At 45.3% G+C, this 8,493-nt stretch overlaps 1 long non-coding RNA gene and 3 other non-coding genes across 4 annotated transcripts; 3 read left to right on the forward strand and 1 right to left on the reverse strand.

Annotated features, from left to right (window-relative positions):
- Nucleotides 1-284: 284 nt before the first annotated feature.
- TRNAH-GUG (transfer RNA histidin (anticodon GUG)) lies at nucleotides 285-356 on the reverse strand. Its single transcript has one exon. It is a non-coding gene; the product is annotated as a tRNA-His (tRNA).
- A 664-nt stretch (nucleotides 357-1,020) lies between these two features.
- On the forward strand, nucleotides 1,021-1,092 carry TRNAH-GUG (transfer RNA histidin (anticodon GUG)). Its single transcript has one exon. It is a non-coding gene; the product is annotated as a tRNA-His (tRNA).
- Nucleotides 1,093-1,660: 568 nt separating this feature from the next.
- Nucleotides 1,661-2,899, forward strand: LOC129620611 (uncharacterized). Its single transcript, XR_008698599.1, has 2 exons — nucleotides 1,661-2,003; nucleotides 2,149-2,899. It is a non-coding gene; the product is annotated as an uncharacterized LOC129620611 (long non-coding RNA).
- On the forward strand, nucleotides 2,591-2,662 carry TRNAH-GUG (transfer RNA histidin (anticodon GUG)). The gene has a single exon. It is a non-coding gene; the product is annotated as a tRNA-His (tRNA).
- Nucleotides 2,900-8,493: the final 5,594 nt, after the last annotated feature.

Below are 8,493 nucleotides of genomic sequence, written 5' to 3' on the forward strand. Positions count from 1 at the left end.
TCCTCCCTCCATGGGATTCTCCAGGCAAGAGTACTGGAGTGGGTTGCCATTTCCTTCTCCAGGGAATCTTCCCGACCCAGGGAACAACCTCCCAAAATTAAACAGTCTCATAACACAGAAGATGACGGTTGGCCGACTCACTGAAGCCCCTGGGTTCACTTTTTGCCGAGTTATTAATATAATTTCAGCCCTGACCTAATGTCAAGAAGCAGTTAGGGAACAACCGCAGAATACTGCTTCCCAAGTCTAAAAAAGACGCCCCTGCCGTGCCATTGTTGCCACAATGCCGTGACTCGGATTCGAACCGAGGTTGCTGCGGCCACAACGCAGAGTACTAACCACTATACGATCACGGCGAGCTACTGGGACGCCGCGAGTAATGCGTCACCCAGTGTCGTCCTCGTCTAGATGGCTGCCGCCCTCGCCTGCCCAAGTTGCTCACTATCAGCCCCTCCGGTTCTGGCACAAAGCCTGAAGCGGAGTAGAGGCGCCGTAGACCCCGGGCCGAAGTCTCTGTTGATCGTCCGCCTGGACCGTTAAAGTACTTTGCAAACTAAAGGACCCTTGGGACGCCGGGCCTGAGAACCGGACTCTCACGCAGCCTGGAGGGGATGTGAGGCCTGCGTCAGCGGGTCGTCCGAATAGCGGCGCGGGTCTCCTCTCACACCCATTGTGCCCTGGCGCTCGTGCTGTCTGAACAGGCTCTGGCTGGGAATGGGACTGTCTCTTAACTCTCACAAGAAGAAAAATCAGTTCGGGCCCACAGCACAACTTTCTTCGAGATGCGGAGTAAGATAACCCCAAGACACCTCGCACCGCGGTAGTGAAACCGCAAGATCTGTCCCGCGGGCGAGTGCGGACTGATATTCAGACAGCTGAAACACAGTGCGCCTGCGTGCGCACGGACAGAGCGGCGAGGCTTGAGATGGGCGGGAATTAGCAATGTCACAGCCAGGGGGCGTGGCTTTAAACAGAGAAGAGCTCAGGCGAGAAGCGAAAGACACAGGTCCCCAGTAGCTCGCCGTGATCGTATAGTGGTTAGTACTCTGCGTTGTGGCCGCAGCAACCTCGGTTCGAATCCGAGTCACGGCAGTGCGAAAGCAGTGGCACGGCAAGGGGGCTTCATTTTAGCCTTCGCCTCCATTTTTTTTTTAATCTTCAGTTTGTGACAATTTTCTCGAAAATGGATCCCAATCCCCTCGTGACAGAAACGATATTTACGCCAGGTCTGGCTACACTGGATTTCGGAAGAATATAGGCTTCCGCTTACACTGGGCTACGCACGTTATCCGGCACAACCCAAACAAAGCACAGAACACTCAAGAGGCAAAGTGCTAAAATTAACATATGTACAAATTTCCATAGCAGCACTGGAAATGGGCTTCCGGTAATAGAAGTCTTCGCAGAAGAAGTGACCTTGGAAGTAGCTCTTTACAGGCAGAAAGGGAATTTGTCAAGCAGCAAGCAGCCAGGATAATCTCGTGAGCTAAGGTCTTGAAATGGAACGAAGAGAATTCCTCTTTGCAGGTCTTCTCTTCATCTCATCCCCACGACGCTTACAGGCCCTGGTCGGAAAGGTAGTATTAAGCGCTTCTCAAGGACCTGTTGAAAGCAAGTAACTAAGAAATGGGAAACGACACTGAGGAAAGTCCACAAGATGAACTGTTAAAGGCTCCGCAGTCGAGGGGTGTTGGGAAGAGAGGTAGAGGAGTGAGATTCCATTCGGGTTTAGCAGGATCCTTCCGACTGCTCTGCAGTGGGGGAAGGGGGGTAGTGATTAGAGCAGACGACACTGGAGAAAGACGGGTGGTCCCTCTGGATTCACTCATTAGAACCAGTGGCACGTTCTGTTTAGCAAAAAGGCACTGCCTACTGTGGACTCAGCCTGGTTCTAGGCGCCTTGCGGACGAAAGCTCCGATGTATCCAGAAGGAAAATCGGGCTCCCTCCCTGCTGCGCTCAGGGACACAACAGAGGATGGCACCGGATCCGGCGGAAACACAGGTGAGCGGACGAGTCAATGCCGTCGGGGGAGCAAGGAAAGCAAGGAAGGGGGTGCTGCAGATGAGGGGAACAGCAGGTTGAGATAGATACATTCATGGAGTCCCTTCTAAGTAGCCAGTCCAATTCTGGGGGTGTCTTCCTTCAGAGGCAGCGTTCGGTCACTCGGGGAATCAACAAAGAGAAGCCCTCAGGAGCTCCCCTCTTCCGGTCTGCGGTGCTTGGAAGGGTCTCGAGGGCACAGGAGATGGGATTCCTCCAAGGAAGGCGAGTTACACAGTTTGTGAACATTTTGAGTTCCGGCCAGTCCCTTCCCTGGATGCCCAAGTGGTATCCCCTAAACTCCCACTTCCCTTACATGGAACCCACTCTTTCCTGCTGCGTCATCACCATCTCGGTTAGCTAATGGACCCAAACTGGAGAGAACCGGAGCAACTGGCAAAAGAGCAATGCGCCTGCGCATTCTCAGATTCGGCCTTAGGCCTGAACCCGCCCCATAGGTGGACCCTTTGGTGACGTGCAGAATGGGAAGGCCTATAACTGTTGAAGAAGACAATCCGAAAGTTCGCCTGACAGGTCTCCGGTAGCTCGCCGTGATCGTATAGTGGTTAGTACTCTGCGTTGTGGCCGCAGCAACCTCGGTTCGAATCCGAGTCACGGCATTGTGGCAACAATGGCACGGCAAGGGACCTCCACTTTTAAATTCCTTTTTCCCACCCTAGTCTACGACGCTTTATATAAATCATAACTCACTTTTTTGAAACGAAATGCTGCATCTCTCTACTTCGAAAACTGAGCCACCTCCGATCGCCACCTTCAATAATTCTCATTTAATCCTCTGAATACCAGCATTAAAGCAAACAAATTGTAACCCTTTCCCTCCTGAAAAAAATTGAAAATCAGTGTCAAAATCATTTTACACCAACAAAACAGCGACCGTATGGCCTCGCGATTTCTTTCCTTTTCATACATTAAAAAAAAAAAAAGTCTTCATTTTCAAATGGAGAATACAAAGCACAAGCCCAGTGAAAACTGTCTCCCTCTCATTCTTCACCCTATCTAGCAATCATCGTCAGCTTCCAATATATTTTTCTGTGGCAGTCTTTGTATAAATAAATATTTGTATATGTATGCGTGTTGAGTCCTAAGTCGCTCAGTCGTGTCCGACTCTTTGCGACTCTATGGACTGTAGCCCTCTGTTCACGGGATTCTCCAGACAAGAATACTGAAGTGAGCTGCCACGCCCTCCGCCAGGGGATCCTCCGGACCCAGGGGTTGAAACCTTCTCTCTTACGTCTCCTGCATTGGCAGGCGGGTTCTTTACCACTTAGGGTCATCTGATACATGTATGCACATATATTCCCGCTTGCTACTTCCATAGTACAGGTGACATCTTCTCTTCTTTCTCACCCCCAGAAATCAGACTAAACTTCAAGTCTTAGATTTGCGATGGTAACCTATCTCCCACTACAGGAAGAGTATACATACCCCAGGGGGAATCTCCACCCACCTGATCTAGTCCTTTTTCTCCCCAGGCACAGGCTCCTGGTTGGGGAGGGTGGAACTCTGGGTTGATAAGATAAGGGAAAAGAATTCATTACCTTGCCCCCCAAAAACCGGTTGGATGGGAGCCTGGGCTGTGCTGGGAATTGGCCCTCTTTTGATTTTAGGTTGGAAGGTCAGAATTCATTTGGAGACCCTCTGAAGGCAGGAGGAGGAGGGGTTGAATGGCATCACCGACTGGATGGACATGAGTTTGAGCAAGCTCCAGGAGTTGGTGATGGACAAGGAAGACTGGCATGCTGCAGTCCATGGGGTCGCAGAGTCAGACACGACTGTGCGACTGAACTGAACTGGACTTCCATTTTTTCCTTATTGTCAGAATCCAACTTAAATCACAAACCACTCAAGTTAGAAAATTCAAGTTCAGTGAAGGTAGAACTGAATCCTACTATGTTTGTGTTCCAAGAATACAGCCTCCCCATAAATATTTGAACAGAGATATCTTATGGAGTCCATAAATGAGATAAGTGGCCCAGTTTGCTGTATGGCTGCATTTTAAGTTGTATTCTTGCAACACAGAACCATGTTATTTTTATACCAGAAAACATGACTCAAATGAAGCTCCATCTACATGCAGAATATCTAAGAACAGAAGTCATATATTTGGGATATGTTTGTCTTCTCAAGGTTGTGGACAGAGATGAACACAAGGCAAGGCTGGAGACCAAAGGCAAGGGCCAGACTTAGAAGAAGACAAAACCAGAAGGAATGAGAGTTCAGAATGGGACTGGGCATTCAAAGGCAAGCAAATAGAAGTAAGGACATCCCATGCAGTACCCAGCAAGGGAAGTGAGCACTAAGGACTAGGCTTTGGGACATGTGCAAACTTACCAAGTTAAGGGAGGAAGAGAGGATTTGTCTTGAGAGAAAAGAGAGCAGCATCATTTCAAGAAAAGTTTGGAAGAAGAGGGTTTTACGCATAGAGGAGGTCAGCAGACAGGAGAAAGAGAAATGAGAAGTCACTGGTCTTAACACATAAAAGTCGATGACTTTTAAAACCTTCTGTGAGAGCAAACAGATAACGTGTAACAAGAGTCAGAAAAAAATATACACTCTTTGCCCCAATAACTCCACTTTTGGGAATCTTGCCAAAGGAAATTATCCTAAACTTGGAAAATTTATCCACATAAAGATGTTTGTTACAGTTATTTAGAAGGGAGGAGAATGGAAATAGCCTAAATGCTCAACAAATAAAGTGATAAACTAAAGTATGTTCATTTGATGAGATATTAAATAGCCATTTTTAAAGTACAAAGTCAACTTTTAACTGCCATCTCCAACCCTTTAAAGAAATTGATTACAAGTACAAGCATTGCAGACTGGTAAGTACAAGTTGTGTCTGGAATATCTTCTGTGAGAAAGCAAGTAAGTGTTTAAAGACTGGCAAGACCAAGTCAACAGAATCCAGAAGCCTCTTGAAAGGGCTCTTACTGGCCCAATTTAGGACAGTTTTGAGCATTAAAAAAATGATGGTAATGGATTATACATATTAAATTTAAAAAAAAATTTTTTTAAGACCACAGGGATTGGGTGGAGGGGTGGGGGGAGAAGAAACTCTCTCTTTACAGAAGAATGCCAGATAACAAATGCAGAATGACAGAATTAGAGTCACCTTTTGCAATCCCCAGTGTAATAACAAATGTAAGCATAGATCATCAATGGAAGCTAAGACCACTGGGTAAAACATGTTGGGAGCTAATAGTCTTAGGTTATCACACCACAACTTACTGTAAATTGTGAAATGGAGAGATCTGATGGACTCCAGCTTAACCAAGTGATCAAGTCTAACATTGCCAATAAAGGACAATGAGCACTATTGACTGGCCTGCCAGTGTAACACACTGGAAAGTCCACATCATCTCAAATGTAGTGGTCTTTTTTAAAAAAAAAATGTCAAGCCTGAATCTAATCATGAGGAAACTATGGAAAAATCCAAAATGTGAAACATTCTACATGACAATTGCCTTGGACATTTCAAAATGAGCAATGTCATGAAAAACAAACTAGCAAGAAAAAAAATGGGAAATATTTCAAGATTTTAAAGAGAGTAAAGAAGCAAACAGTGCAACAGGGGAACCTTGGTAAATCCTGAATCAGGACGGAAAAAATCCCAAATGTATATATGTATGTATGTGTTGGAGAAGGCAATGGCACCCCACTCCAGTACTCTTGCCTGGAAAATCCCATGGGTGGAGGAGCCTGGTAGGCTGCAGTCCATGGGTTGCTAAGAGTTGGACACGACTGAGCGACTTCACTTTCACTTTTCACTTTCATGCATTGGAGAAGGAAATGGCAACCCACTCCAGTGTTCTTGCCTGGAGAATCCCAGGGACGGGGGAGCCTGGTAGGCTGCTGTCTATGGGGTCGCACAGAGTCGGACATGACTGAAGCAACTTAGCAGTATGTATGTCACAGTTGCTCAATCAAGTCTGACTCTTTGTGATCCTATAGACTGTAGCCTGCCAGACTCTTCTGTCCATGGGAATCTCCAGGCAACAGTGCTGGAGTGCTTGCCCTATCCTCATCCAGAGGATCTTCCTGACCCAGGAATCAAACCCACATCTCTGCATCTCCTGCAATGACAGACTGATTCTTTACCACTGAGCCACCTGGGAAACCCAAGTAAATGACATTTGGCGGGGAGGGATGGAAAAAAATTAATATGGACTGTATAACAGACAATGCTATTAATGATAATGGTTTGTGGCCCCATAGAAGAATTCCTTATTCTTAGGGAATGGCTGCTAAAGTATTTAGAGCTGAAGCATCATGACAACTGAAACTTGCATCAAATCATTAAGGGGGGGGAAAAGGCTGAAGGGATAGAACAAATGTGGCAAAATGTTAAAAAGTAGTGAATCTAGGTGAAGGGTATACAGATTTCCCCTGTACTTTCTTTGAATTATTCTGTAAGTTTGAAATTAAAAAAAAAAACAAAAACCTGGAAGAAAATAAAGCTTTCATAATAAAAATGGGGAAATTATGCAATGTTCAGTGAAAAAAATAAGGATACAAAATTGTGTATACCACAATTATAGCTATATAAAAATAACAAGAGAAATGATCTTTATTCATTTCAACATTTGTTAAGCTCTTGCCACACGACAGGCTTTGCACTGAGTGATGAGAACACCCAGATCACCTTCAGAATCCTGAGTCTATGGTGCAATGCTAAACATGCTTAAGTACAAGACTTTGGATCTGGCAAACTCCACCCAAGTCTTGAGGGCCTCACCTCTGTATCCTTGGTTCCTAGCAAGCTATCTGGCCCCATGAGGTGCTCAACAATGCCTGATTCTGAAAGTGCATTAACAAAAGTTTAAGACAAAAGTAAGTTCACGGTGTACATAAAGTATTAGAGCTCTCTAATTATCATTTAAACTATCCTTATGATATCCTCCCCCATCCTCATGTGATTTTACTTCCTAATCTTCCTCACTATGAATTCACCCCTTCTTAATGGTATGCTGGTTCACTCAACCCATGCTGACCTCTTAGCTTGCAATGACCATTTGCTCCTTTGCTTCATCTACCCACACCCTACCCAGTTCAGGTCTACTCCCTGCGTGAAGCCTGACAACTTTTGTGCAGACCTTATTTGATTCCATTCCTCTGTGCTGTCAGCAGCTTAGTTCCATATTTCTTAAACATAGGTGGCTTCATATGACACCTACCACTGTAAGCACTTTACAGTTTTAAAAGCCTGTTCCATCATTTCCATCATTCCATGTCCATGATTTCCCTTAATGCTCACAGGACAGTCATCATGCCCTTTGCAGATATAAGGAAGATAAGAATCAGTGGCAAAAGGAGAGTCTTGCCTTTGATCCTGAGATGTGTCTCGAGCCCACAATTACTGTTAAACACCTGGTGATTGAGGAGACCCTCCAATATGAATCTACTGGATCATTCTTCTAGAATTTATTATCTTTATAATAAATAAAGATATTTATTTATATCTTTGCTTTGTTAGTCAATTTTAAGCAAATATCTATTTATTAGGTTGCACTGAGTCTTAGTTGCAGAATCTTCAATCTTCATTGTGGCATGTAGGATCTTTCAGCTGCAGCATATGGAATCTTTAATTGTTCCATGTGGAATCTGGGATCCAGTCCTGACCAGGGATGGAACCCAGACCGCCTGCTTTGGGAGCACAGAGTCTTAGCCCCTGGACCACCTGGGAAGTCCATTAGTCATATTTGAAGCCGCATATTTTTATGATGTGCATGATATTTTCTCTATTATACCTCATGAAACCATACACAATATCAGACATTTCAATTATCTCCTTCAGTCCTGCCGCTCAAAGAGTGGTGGGAGGACCAGCTGCATTTGTATCACTTGGAAGCCTGTTAGAATTCCACCAAAATTCCATCCCAGCTAGACCTACAGAAACTTCAGTTTAACAAATTCCCCAGGAGATTTGTGTTCATTTTATAGTTTGAGAAGCACAGCCCTGTAACACCAACTAGAATATGCACAAAGCAGAAACTCAGCAAATATTTTGAGACCTGAGGCCCTGGGAATCCTAGGAGATTCTCAGTTTTGCCATCACATCTTACTCTACTCCAGTTTTGAGCTTCCTTCCCTTTGGGGCCTCAGGTGGCTCTTTGCTCCCTCACAAAGCAGATATGAGCCTAAGAGAGAGGGAGACATTGAGGTGGTGTCAGAGGGATGGATGCTGATGAAGTGAAGCTGCTGTCTTTCCAACAGTCAAAACCAAGTGTTGGAGTCCGGCCTCAGGGCTACAATATTTCTGGGGAGAAATTGGCTTTATTTCTAAGACAAAAATGCCTATCGCTTGAGCATCTGAGCCTCTGGGGATTAAGGGGTTTGTGATAGACAACACTGGAACTGTTTCTAGACTTGATTTATTGACTTGTCTGTTTCTATTCTGTCACTAATCTGACGGACAAGGAAACCCGGGACA

This window comes from Bubalus kerabau, chromosome 10, assembly GCF_029407905.1.
Source record: "Bubalus kerabau isolate K-KA32 ecotype Philippines breed swamp buffalo chromosome 10, PCC_UOA_SB_1v2, whole genome shotgun sequence".
Taxonomy (NCBI): Eukaryota; Metazoa; Chordata; class Mammalia; order Artiodactyla; family Bovidae; genus Bubalus; species Bubalus kerabau.